This window comes from Manacus candei, unplaced genomic scaffold (assembly GCF_025592945.1).
Source record: "Manacus candei isolate 608988 ecotype Guabito, Panama unplaced genomic scaffold, ASM2559294v1 h1tg000119l, whole genome shotgun sequence".
Taxonomy (NCBI): Eukaryota; Metazoa; Chordata; class Aves; order Passeriformes; family Pipridae; genus Manacus; species Manacus candei.
The window spans coordinates 468,039-481,111 of NW_026138167.1; the positions used below are offsets into that span (position 1 = coordinate 468,039).

The 13,073-nt window shown below is 52.0% G+C and overlaps 1 long non-coding RNA gene across 1 annotated transcript; it reads left to right on the plus strand.

Moving 5' to 3' along the window:
• Positions 1-363: 363 nt before the first annotated feature.
• LOC127462160 (uncharacterized) lies at positions 364-12,732 on the plus strand. Its single transcript, XR_007900328.1, has 2 exons — positions 364-479; positions 12,456-12,732. It is a non-coding gene; the product is annotated as an uncharacterized LOC127462160 (long non-coding RNA).
• The last annotated feature ends 341 nt before the right edge of the window (positions 12,733-13,073 follow it).

Sequence of the window (13,073 nt, forward strand, 5' to 3'; positions counted from 1 at the left end):
CAGTGTCCCACCACGAGATTCCTGGGTCCCTCCCCCCCCCAACCCCCTGTGGGTACCCCCATCCTTTCTTCCCCTCGAAAATATTCTTGGGGGTCCCCCAATGTCTCCTCCAACCCCCATCCTGCCAGGGATGGATTTGGGGGGATCTCCTTCCCCTTCCCTCTGGCCCGAAGGCAAATGCCCTCCCTGTCCTTCTTCCTTCGCCCCCAGGCAGAAAAGAGAAGAGAAACAGCCAGTTGGCCCTGGCAGGTGTGGGTGTGTGCAGGCTGTGGTTGAGTGGTTGAGAAGGGAGAGGAGGGGGCTGGTGTTTGGGCCAAGTCCAGCAGGTGATGTCTTTTGTATCTGGCAGTCCTTGGTCCGCTCCACGACCATCCAGCTGTCAGTGTTCATGACATACCCATCAGCCCTTCTCTTCTTGGCTCCTACACTTGCCAACCCTAAGCTGCTCCTAAGTTCTCTTGCTGTCAGTTCATAAAGAGGTCTTGTCAAGTGTTACTGATTTAGAAACTAAACCCTGACATCTTTGTCTTTGCCAAAGATGTGTGTGAAAGGGCAGTGCTGTTGCAAAGTAGTATTGAGCTTCACATTGGGTGACTTGGCAGCTTCCTCTGCATCACCCATGCACCCTGGGTTTCTTTGAAAAGTACTTTTCACTCCAAATGTGACACCACATTAGCCTGTAGGACATCCTGTCCCCAAATGGATAACTGTAAATATTAATAATTAAAAAGTGACCCCCTCCATTATTCAAGAAAAGCTTGTATCTCTGTCCTAAAAGCATCCAAGGGTCACGTCCCCCAGTTTTCTATCTGACAAGGGTTTGGAGGGGCTGCTTTGTGCAGGGAACCCTTTGGGGGCCCCTTGCACATGGGTAGGGCTGCACTCTCGGGGTGTGGGACTTTGGTTCTTTGGTTGCCTGGGGCCACTGTGAGTCACTGAGCCGGGGTGGGGACAATGGGCAGGGCTGGCTGGGACAGGCTGTGGCACCTGTGACATAAAAGGGAAGTGTCCCCGTGGGGCAGCTCTGCAGGGCCCATCAGGGGATGCTGCCCAGTGCAGCCTGTGCTGTGGGGAGCACGCACACAGGGAGAGGCTGGGTCGGACGAGGGCCGGGGCAGCAAGGCCGCCCCAAGGAGTGGGTCCTGCCCCTGCCTGCAGGGCCCAGCCCCTGGCAGGAGCGCCTTGGGCAGGGCCCGGTGCTGCTGCTGGGGCAGGGGGTGAGGCCTTGCCGCCTGCCAGCTGCCCGGGCCCCTGTCCTTGCTGCGCCACATCCCCGAGGCTCCATCCCCGCTCCCCCAGCGCCAGCTCCCTCCTTCCCAGCCCCAACCAAGCCCTTCTCTGTGTCCTCCTGCAGGCCATGGCTTTCACAACATTCCTTTTGGTGCTTGTGCAAAGCATCATCCAGTCCCTGCAGACGGTCGGGGAGGGGCTGCACAAGACTCAGTGAGCTTGGAGGTCTTTTCCAAGCTGAAGGACTCTTGGATTCTGTGATTGTGTGCTGGATTCAGCTGGGTCCGTGTTAGCAGCATTAGTTTGCTCCCAAAGTTTCCTCGCTGTCAGCTCTTGTGGCCTAAGGCTTGAGCTCCTTTAACTCCTTGTGCTGAGCTACTGATGGGAAACGAGAGGGCTCTGCGAGCAGATTCCTGGTGTTCCCTGTAGAACAGTGAGGGAGAAGGTGTAGTCAAGTGGGAAGAGGAGTACTGTTTGTGTGTGGCCTCCTATGTGGCCTTGGCGCCTTTGAGGGGCTTGAAGGAGAAAAGAGCTTTGTTAAAGTGAGAAGTGAAATAGTGTGTTGGCTGTTCTCTCTGCAGGGAGAAGCTGTCAGTGGGGGAGGGGTCACAGAGTGGGAGAGGGGTCACAGAATGGGGGAGGGGTCACAGAGTGGGGGAGAGGCCGTAAAGTGGGGGAGGGGCCACAGAGTGGGAGAGGGGTCACAGAATGGGGGAGGGGTCAACGAGTGGGGGAGGAACCACAGAGTGGGGGAGGGGCCATAAAGTGGGGGAAGGGTCTGAGAGTGGGGGAGGGGCCATAAAGTGGATGAGGGGCCATCGAGTGGGGGAGGGGTCAGAGAGTGGGGGAGAGGCCATGAAGTGGGAGAGGGGTCACAGAGTGGGGTAGGGGCTACAGAATGGGGTAGGGGTCACAGAATGGGGAAGGGGCCATAAAGTGTGCGAGGGGCCACGGCGTGGGGGAGGGGTCACAACCTGGACTCGGGCGGTCAGGGCAGTGACCTCGGGGAGGGGGAGGGGTCAGGGCATGGGGTAGGGGTCTCACCTGATCCTGGGGCTATCGGGACCATGGCGGGGCCGAACCTGGTGGGGACACCCAAGTTTTTCCCAAATTTCCCCTCATTTTTCCCAGTTTTTCATCCATTTCTCCCAAATTTCCCACTCTTTCCCCAATTTTCCCCCCATTTCCCCCATTTTTCCCAAATTTCCCCATTTTTCTCAATTTTTCCCCATTTCTTTTCCAAATTCCTTCCATTGTTCCCAAATTTCCCCCATTTTTTCCCATTTTCCCCAAATTTCCCCCCATTTTTCCCAACTTTCCCCAATTTTTCATCCAATTTTACCCAAATTCCCCCATTTTTTCTCAATTCACCCCATTTTTCCCAAATTCCGCCATTTTCCCCAAATTCCGCCATTTTTTCCCAATTTTTTCCTAAATTTCCCCTAATTTTTCCCAATTATCCCCCATTTTTCCTGATTTTTCACCCGTTTTCCCCAAATTTCTTACTCTTTTCCCAATTTTCCCTCCAGTTCCCCTCAAAATCCCCCATTTCCCCAAATTTCTGACTTTTTCCCCAAAATTTCCCCCGTTTGTCCACATTTTCCCAGATTTTCCCCCAGTTTTCCTAAATTTCCCCCCATTTTTCCCCATTTTTATCAATTTTCCCCAAATTTCCCACTTTTTTCTCAAATTTCCCCCCATTTTTCCCAATTTTTCATTCGTGTTCACCAAATTTCCCACTTTTTTCCCCAATTTTTCCCCATTTTCCCCAAAATTCCTGTTTTTTCCCCCCCATTTTTTCCCACTGGGGAAATTTGGGAAATTTGGAAAACTGGGGACCCAAAAATCCAAGAAAATGTGGGGAAATGGGGGGAAAATGGGGGGAAAAATCTGGAGAGAAATGTGTGAAAATGTGGGAAAAATGGGGGGAAAATCAGGAAAATGGTGAAAAATCTGGGAAAATGTGGGCAAATGGGGAAATTGCGGAAAATTCTGGGAAAAATGTGAGAAAAATCCGGGGAAATGGGGAAAAATGGGGGAAAATGTGGGAAATTCTGGGGAAAATGGGGAAAAATATGGGAAAATATGGAAAAATGAGGAAAAAAAGGGGGAAAATGGGGAAAAATGTGTGAAAATCTGGGAAAATGTGGGAAAAATGGGGGGAAAATCTGGGAAAATGGGGGGAAATCGAGAAAAACTCTGGGAAAATGGGGAAAAAATTGGGAAAAAACTGGGAAAATGGGGAAAAATTGGGAAAAAAACCTGGGAAATTCTGGGGAAAATGGGAGAAAATCTGGGAAAAATGTGGAAAAAATGGGGGGGAAAGGGGAAAAAATGGAAAAAATCTGGGAAAATGGGGAATATTCTGGGAAAATCTGGAAATATGGGGGAAAAATCTGAGAAAATGGGGAAAAATCTGGGAAAAATGGGGGAAAATGAGGAAAAATCTGGGAAAATGTGGGAAAAATCATGGAAAATGGGGGGAAATTGGGAAAAAATCCGAGGAAATGTGGGAAAAAAAGGGGGGAAATCTGGGAAAATGTGGGAAAATAATCGGGAAAAAATCTGGGAAAAAATGGGAAAAATGAGGAAAAATCTGGGGAAAGAGGGAGAAAATCTGGGAAAATGTGGGAAAAAATTTGGGAAAATGGGGGAAAATGGGGAAAAATCGGAGAAAATGGGGGCGAAATGGGGGAAAATCTGGGGAAAATGGGGAAAATGGGGAAAAATCTGGGAAAATGTGAAAAAATTGGGAAAAACTGTGGGAAAATGGGGGAAATGAGGAGAAATCCGTGAAAATGGGGGAAAATGAGGAAAAATGTGTGAAAATGGGAAAAAATGGGAAAAAAATCTGGGAAAATGGGGAAAATCGGGAAAAATCAAGAAAAATGTGGGAAAATGTGGGAAAATGTGGGAAAATCTGGAAGAAAATCTGGAGAAAAATCTGAGAAAATGTGGGAAAAATGGGAAAAAATGTGGGAAAAATCTGGAAAAATGTGGGAAATTCTGGGAAAAGTGGAGGAAAAATCTGGGAAAAATCTGGGAAAATGTGGAAAAAATCCAGGAAAATGTGGAAAAAATGGGGAAAAATCTGGGAAAATGGGGGGGAAATCTTGGAAAATCTGGACAAAATGGGGAAAAATCTGGGAAAATGGGGTAAAAATGGGAAAAAATCTGGGAAAATGTAGGAAAATTGGGAAAAATCTGGAAAATGGGGGTGTGCTGGTTTAAAAGTTAACCAGCAGGGGGCATGAACTCAACTCAAAGGAGAGATTATAAGTCAGAATAACAATTTATTAAAATAATACAGTAAGTACAATAATACAAACAAACAATTGGTCTCAACCCACAAAAACCCAAATGTATAACCCAGTGCCCTGGGGCATGAACAAAGTGGTGTTCCTTGGGCCCTGTTTGAGTCCAAAGTAAAGGGAGAGGGGAAGAACCTGCTGGTGGGAGAGCTGCTGCAGTCTGGCCAGAACTGGTGATCGCAGTCCAGTGGTGGTCTAAGTCTGGTTGAGAGCGATGAGATGCAGCCGTCCTCTGGATCCCACGAGTGGGTTGAAAAATGTTCCAAAACTCCAAGATTATATATCCTCCAGTTCAGGCAGGAATGTTCAGTGCTCCCCTCAGGGCGGGGAGTTCCACAAAGGGTGTGAGGACAGAAACATCCTCCTATCTCACAGGCCTCTTAACACCTAGTCTATAGCCTGAGGAGTCAGGCTCTATGGGCAGAGGGTGCGAATAGTCTATTGACAACAATAGTCTAGTTTCTGGGAAATGACATGGAAGGCTATAGAATACAGTTTTGGGTTACACCCACCATGATGAACTGATCTCAGCTGTCCTAACTAGGACAGTGGGAAATGGGGAAAAATTCAGGAAAATGTGGAAAAATGGGGGAAAATCTGGGAAAAATGGGGAAAATGGGGGGAAATGTGGAAAAATGTGGAAAAACTGGGTTAAACTGGGAGGAACTGGGAGAAACTGGGCCAGAGGGAAAGGGATGTTGCCATGGAAATGTGAGCCCGCCCCTCCCCCACCCGGCCCAGGGCCCACGGGGGGGGGGAACTGGGTTAAACTGGGACATACTGGGAGGCACTGGGGGGGACACTGGGAGTTACCGGGAGCTACTGGAAGCTACTGGGGGGGTCACTGGGGTTACTGGGAGTTACTGGGAGCTACTGGGGGGCGTACTGGGAGTTCCTGGGAGCTACTGGGGGGGTCACTGGGGTTACTGGGATGGACACTGGGGTTACTGGGAGCTACTGGGGGGGTCACTGGGGTTACTGGGAGTTACTGGGAGCTACTGGGGGGCTTACTGGGAGTTCCTGGGAGCTCCTGGGGTGGACACTGGGGTTACTGGGAGTTACTGGGATGGACACTAGGATTACTGGGAGTTACTGGGAGCTACTGGGATAGACACTGGGGTTACTGGGAGCTACTAGGAGCTACTGGGGGGGTGACTGGGGTTACTGGGGGGGTCGCTGGAGATACCGGAGGCATTACTGGGGTTACTGGGAGCTACTGGGAGCCACTGGGAGCGGCCCATCCCCCTCCCTCCCCAAGGTCACCCCAAGGACACGGAGGGGGGGAGGGGGGGAAGCCCTGCCCCCTCCCAGTCCCTCCCAGTTCCCTCCCAGTCCCTCCCAGTACCTGAACTGGTCACACTGGGAGCGGCTCCAGGTCCCCCCTCCAGTTTGGGCCCCCAGGGCTATTTTTGGGACCCGGTGACGTCACTGGGGGGGAGGGGCCTCGAGGCGGCGGCCCCTCCCCTCTCCCTTCCCAGTACAGACCAGTAAGGGACCAGTAACGGCCCCAGTGGGGGGGGAGGGGAAGGAGGGAACACTGAGGGTGGGGATGGAGCAGGATGGTCCTTGAGCGTGGGGGAAGGGCAGGAGGTTCCCTGAGGGTGGAGGAAGGGCAGGACCGTCCCTGAGGGTGGGGGAGGGGTAGGCGGGTCCCTGAGGGTGGGGGAGGGGCAGGAGGGACCCCGAGGTGGGGGGAGGGGCAGGAGGGTCCTGAGGGTTGGGGAGGGGCAGGGAGGGACCCTGAAAGTGAAGGTGGAGCCCTGAGGGTCCCTGAGGGTGGGGGAAGGGTAGGAAGTTCCCCGAGGGTGGGGGAGGGGCAGGAGAGTCTCTGAGGTTGGGGGAGGGGTCCTGAGGGCCCCTGAAGGTGGGGGAGGGGCAGGGAGGGCTCCTGAGAGTGGGGGAGGGGTAGCAGGTTCACTGGGGGGAGGGGAAGGAAGGGACCCTGAGGGTGGGGGAGGGACAGGAGGGACCCTGAGGGTTGGGGAGGTGCAGGAAGGGGGGGGAGGGGCTTTTGGGGGCCCTTAAAGGTGGGGGGAGGGGCTGAAAGTGGGTCCATCATTGGGAGGGGACACGCCCACCCAAAACCCAGTAAGTCCCAGTTGAGCTCCCAGTTCAGGGAGGGGGAGAGGATGCAAAAGACACGCCCACTTGCAGAGGCTATGGCCACCTTGGGATGGGACACGCCCACCAGGGAGAGACCACGCCCACCTAAACAAGGGACACGCCCACCCCCAAACCACTAAGTCCCAGTTGAGTTTTGCCTTAACTGGTCCTTACTGGTCCCACCACCCCATTCCGCGTTCCACTGACCTGTACTGGTCCATACTGGTTTATACCGGTTTATACTGGCCCATACTGGTCTATATGGGTTTATACTGACCTGACCTTGATGGAGATGCTGAAGTGCCCCCAACCCCCTTAACTGGTTCTTACTGGTCCCACCACCTCATTCCCCGTTCCAGGGACCCGTACTGGTTTATACTGGTTTATACTGCTCTACCCTGGTTTATACTGGTCTGTACTGGTCTGACCTTGATGGAGATGCTGAAGCGCCCCCAACCCCCTTAACTGGTTCTTACTGGTCCCACCACCCCATTCCCCATTCCAGGGACCCGTACTGGTTTATACTGGTTTATACTGCTCTACCCTGGTTTATACTGGTCTGTACTGGTCTGACCTTGATGGAGATGATGAAGTGTCCCCAACCCCCTTAACTGGTCCTTACTGGTCCCACTGCCCCATTCCCCATTCCAATGACCCGTACCGGTCTGTACTGGTTTATACTGGTCTATACCGGTCTATACCAGTCCATACTGGTCTATACTGGTTTATACTGGTCTGTACTGGTCTGACCTTGGCGGAGATGATGAAGCGCCCCCAACCCCCTTAACTGGTCCTTACTGATCCCACCACCCCATTCCCTGTTTCAGTGACCCGTACTGGTTTATATCGGTTTATACTGCTCTACCCTGGTTTATAATGGTCTATACTGGTCCATACTGGTTTATACTGGTCTGTACTGCTCTGACCTTGATGGAGATGCTGAAGTGCCCCCAACCCCCTTAACTGGTCCTTACTGGTCCCACCGCCCTGCTCCCCATTCCATTGACCCATACTGGGTCGTGGTGGCAAGAACCCCAGCAGGAGCCAGGTGGGGTCTTCCTGCCATTGGATGAGTGCTCTGGGAGGTCAGGGCTGCTCACAGATCCAGATCACAGCAGCATATTTCCAAGAGCACTGTCAAATGGGAAGGGCAAAGCACAATTATTAGGAAGGAATGGAGCTTTTCTCAGTCAGTGTTTCCAGTTTCCTACTCCTGAGGAATCTGGGGGTTGAGAAATGGAAAAGAAACTCTCATGTTGGACAAGTCACTGAGACTCCTGAGCTGTAACTTGGAATGCACAAGTGCTTCTGTAAGCAACTTCCTAAAGTGCTTTCGGTCTCTGCTCTGCTTTTGACAGAAGCAGCATCACTTCTGCTGGACCCATCTGTTTTTTCTTTATCTGCCCTTTTCCACCTGCCTGAGGTTTCTCTCAGGTCAAAGTGAGAGCACAGACATTTGGATGGAGTTCTGACAGGGAAGTCGTGAATGGATTTCTGATGTTGAATCTACTGTTTTTAAATCAGAAAATGTGGTGCTGAAGTCATCGTTAGCCTTTGAGAGGGAAACGGGAGAAAAATCGGATAAACTTGTTGCTAAAAATGAGCTGCTTCAAACTGAGGTTGACCACCTTCAAAGTCTTGTTGCGCCAGAGTGCAGAGAGAAAACTGTTGCTAAAAAAACAGGCTCCTGGTTTGGTCAGGCAACTTCATAAACCAGTGTCTTACCCTGGCATTGAGACTTGGGAAACCACAGAGAACCCTGATTCTAAGTCTCAGGAGAGAAAGAAACAAGGAGAATTTGAAGTTCAACTGATGTTTCTAGAGTCTCCCAGCTTTCCTCACATTAATGAAAATACACTGAGTGATCCCTGTGATAATGAACAAAGGGAAGATTATTCTTTACCTCCCTCAATTTCCTTTGTGCCTGATACTGAATCCACTAAAAAACCTTGGACTCAAAAAGAGAACCCGACCCAGAAAACAACTCAATTCATTCTGATTCAAGTGGTTAAAGAGCAGAAGCATTATGGCGATAAACCTGGACAAATTAAAAGCCAACCAGTGAAATCCTATCAATATATCACATACCTTGGGATTCCACTTTGTTCTCATCAACAGTTAATACAATTTCCAATTGGGGACAAAATGTTCGCAGCAAAATGCCAAAGATGGGATTAAAACCCAGACGAAAAAGAATTAAAATCACTGGAGAAAAAGAAGAAACCAGTCTTCAACCAAGAGCTTCACCCTGTTACTGTTTTGGTGATATTACCTTTTTGCTTTTTATTCTAATAATCATATTGTATGTTAAAATTTGGATGATTATGAAACAGTCAGCTCACTGATTACCCCCATCAATACTAGACAATGCCCGCAGTATACACCCGTCCCAGCCCCTCCAGGAACCCTCAAATCCCATCCTGGTCCCACAGGACACTCCCAACTTCCCCTCAAACACTCCGAGGCCCCCAGATTGACTCCCAGATCCAGAAAACTCTTGCTGCCTGCCCATGGAGTGCCCAGTGTGGCCCACCAACTGCACCACAAAGCCAAAGCTTCCAGGCTTTCTTTCCTGGGAATTAGGGCTGTTGTTTCCTATTTTCAGCCATGCCTCCCAACTGATAGCCCAACTCCCAAACTGCTAGCATGCCTGTTGATACAGAATTGTTAAAATAAACCTTGCCAGTATATGTTTTCAGACACCGATTATTTAGTGTCGTTTCATTTTAATCCACCCCAAGGGAATTATTAATAAAAACCTGAGTTACCCCCTCTCCCCTTTTACTGGGGCGGGTTGTAACACCAATCAGCACTGACTCCGCCCAGTAGGCATAGCAAAGGAAGTTTCCTTTTGGTTTAGGGTTTAGTGTTAGGGTTAGGGTTAGGGTTTAGGTTTAGGGTTAGGGTTAGGGTTAGGGTTAGGGTTAGGGTTAGGTTTAGGGTTAGCAAAAGACAGGGTTACTGTTAGGGTTAGGGTTAGGGTTAGGGTTAGGGGTATGTGTAAGGGTTACGGTTAGGAAGAATTTGTCTCAGTGCGCGATCTAACAATCGCGGTTTTAGCCCATTCTGGACACGCAGCGGTGCCCAATAAGCCCCTCTCAGGCTATAAGCCCGATTCACTGCCCTCCGCTGTCAGAATCTTTTACTTTTTCTCTTGGGTCTCTGCTTTTGCTGTTGCTGTTCTGTTGCGTGTCTGGCAGAATACCCACCGCCGTCCAGTATGTACTCTGCTTCTATAGAGCACTGTCCCCTAACCCCAACATTAAAAGAGAGACTGGAAGCTATGTGCAAACCCTGTTCCCTAACCCTAACCCTAACCAAGAGACTGCAAGTTATGCGCAAACCCTCTTCCCTAACCCTAACCTTAAAAAAGAGACTGCAAACTATGCGCAAACCCTGTTACCTAACCCTAACCTTAAAAAAGAGACTGCAAGCTATAAGCAAACCCTTTTCTCTGAACCTAACCTTAAAAAAGAGACTGCAACCTATGCTTTCGGTCTCTGCTCTGCTTTTGACAGAAGCAGTATCACTTCTGCTGAACCCATCTGTTTTTTCTTTATCTGCCCTTTTCCACCTGCAAAAAGAAAAGTTGCCCAGTCAGTGCGCTGCAAACAGGCAGGTTTCTCTCAGGTCACAGTGAGTGCACAGACATTCGCATGGAGTGCTGACAGGGAAGTCATGAATGGATTTCTGATGTTGAGTCTACTGTTTTGAAATCAGAAAATGTGGTGTTGAAGTCATTGTTAGCCTTTGAGAGGGAAACAGGAGAAAAATCGGATAAATTTGTTGCTAAAAATGAGCTGCTTCAAACTGAGGTTGACCACCTTAAAAGTCTTGTTAAAATTTGGATGATTATGAAACAGTCAACTCACGGATTACCCCCATCAATACTAGACAATGCCCGCAGGATAAAGGCATAAAGCCCTCCCAGCCCCTCCAGGAACCCTCAAATCCCATCCCGGTCCCACAGGACACTCCCAACTTCCCCTTAAACCCTCCGAGGCCCCCAGACTGCCTCCCAGACCCACAAAAACCCACAAGATGCCCCCAAACCCCTACCAGTTACCTCCAGCCCTCCCAGGACCTTTCAAACCCTCTCCTAGTTGCCCCCTTCCCCTTGAGTATGCCCCCAAACTCTCTCCCAGTTCCTTCCCACATCCCCGACGATTCCCCAAAACCCCTCACAGCTGCCCCAATCTCCAAACCTCCCTCCCAAACCCCCAAACTCCCCCAAACACCTTCCCAGTTACCCCCACGACCTCCAAGCCCTTCTCAGCCTCCCCATTCCTTCCCAAAGCCCCTCCCAGTTGCCGGCCCGTCCCCCAGGCTCGGGTGAGGAGGTGCCCCAGGCTGACGGGCCCGCCCAGGCAGGGGCGGTTCCAGCAGCATGTCAGGAGCCACCCCCTGCCCCGAAAGCTCCCGCCCGCCCTGGAGCCACCTCAGCTGCCCCTGCGGGGGAGAAATCCAGGCCGGAGCAGAGCAGGGGGCAGGGCCGGGCTGGGACCTCGATGGACGGGGGCACTGGGAGAGCAGGGGAGAGACCGGGATGGGCTGAGGGGGCACTGGGAGTGAGGGGAGACACTGGGATGGGCTGAGGGGGCACTGGGAGGGAGAGGGGAAAGTTTTTTGCCCCTTTCCTGGGCACTTGAACACCCTCTGCACCCCTGTTCCCGGCCGTGCCGGCTGTCCTTCCCCCCCAAACCAAGGACAGGTTTTGGGGCTCCCTCATGGGTCGCAGCCAATAGAACGGCTCTGCTGGAATGACGCCATTGCCAAATTCTGCTGGACCCCTGTCCTTGTGCCGGTGAGTCACCCAATAGAACGTCGAAACTTCCGCGGGGGCTGCCGGGAGCGGGGCGGTGATGGCGGGGGAGGGGAGGATCACGATTGAACCCGATTGGTCCCGATCGATCCCGGCCCCAGGATCTCCCCCCGCCGCGCTGTTTTTCATGTGCAACCCCAACGAGGCCATGGTGGTGTGGGGTGAGTTCAGGGGGTCCGGGGGCTCCTGGTGACCCCTCCGAATCTCCCCCAAGACTCTCGGGAACCACCCAGATCCCCCCCAAGACTCATGGGGACCCTCCGCCTTTCCCCCTCGTCCCCCAAATCTCCTGTGCATCCCCTTAACCCTTGAAAATCTCCTGGGACCACCTCAGACCCCCAGACTCCCTCCTGGGGACCCCCAAACACTCTTCAGGACTCCGGGGCCCCTCCCGACCCCCTCCTAGAGTCTTTTGGGTGTCACCCACCCTTTACGGCGGATTCCGCCTTCCATTTTTCCACCCCGGACTGCTGGGGGTCCACTCCCCCAAGAAACTACTGGGAACTCCCCAGTGTCCCACCACGAGATTCCTGGGTCCCTCCCCCCCCCCAACCCCCTGTGGGTGCCCCCATCCTTTCTTCCCCTTGAAAATATTCTTGGGGGTCCCCCAATGTCTCCTCCAACCCCCATCCTGCCAGGGATGGATTTGGGGGGATCTCCTTCCCCTTCCCTCTGGCCCGAAGGCAAATGCCCTCCCTGTCCTTCTTCCTTTGCCCCCAGGTAGAAAAGAGAAGAGAAACAGCCAGTTGGCCCTGGCAGGTGTGGGTGTGTGCAGGCTGTGGTTGAGTGGTTGAGAAGGGAGAGGAGGGGGCTGGTGTTTGGGCCAAGTCCAGCAGGTGATGTCTTTTGTATCTGGCAGTCCTTGGTCCGCTCCACGACCATCCAGCTGTCAGTGTTCATGACATACCCATCAACCCTTCTCTTCTTGGCTCCTACACTTGCCAACCCTAAGCTGCTCCTAAGTTCTCTTGCTGTCAGTTCATAAAGAGGTCTTGTCAAGTGTTACTGATTTAGAAACTAAACCCTGACATCTTTGTCTTTGCCAAAGATGTGTGTGAAAGGGCAGTGCTGTTGCAAAGCAGTGTTGAGCTTCACATTGGGTGACTTGGCAGCTTCCTCTGCATCACCCATGCACCCTGGGTTTCTTTGAAAAGTACTTTTCACTCCAAATGTGACACCACATTAGCCTGTAGGACATCCTGTCCCCAAATGGATAACTGTAAATATTAATAATAAAAAAGTGACCCCCTCCATTATTCAAGAAAAGCTTGTATCTCTGTCCTAAAAGCATCCAAGGGTCACGTCCCCCAGTTTTCTATCTGACAAGGGTTTGGAGGGGCTGCTTTGTGCAGGGAACCCTTTGGGGGCCCCTTGCACATGGGTAGGGCTGCACTCTGGGGGTGTGGGGCTTTGGTTCTTTGGTTGCCAGGGGCCACTGTGAGTCACTGAGCCGGGGTGGGGACAATGGACAGGGCTGGCTGGGACAGGCTGTGGCACCTGTGACATAAAAGGGAAGTGTCCCCGTGGGGCAGCTCTGCAGGGCCCATCAGGGGATGCTGCCCAGTGCAGCCTGTGCTGTGGGGAGCACGCACACAGGGAGAGGTTGG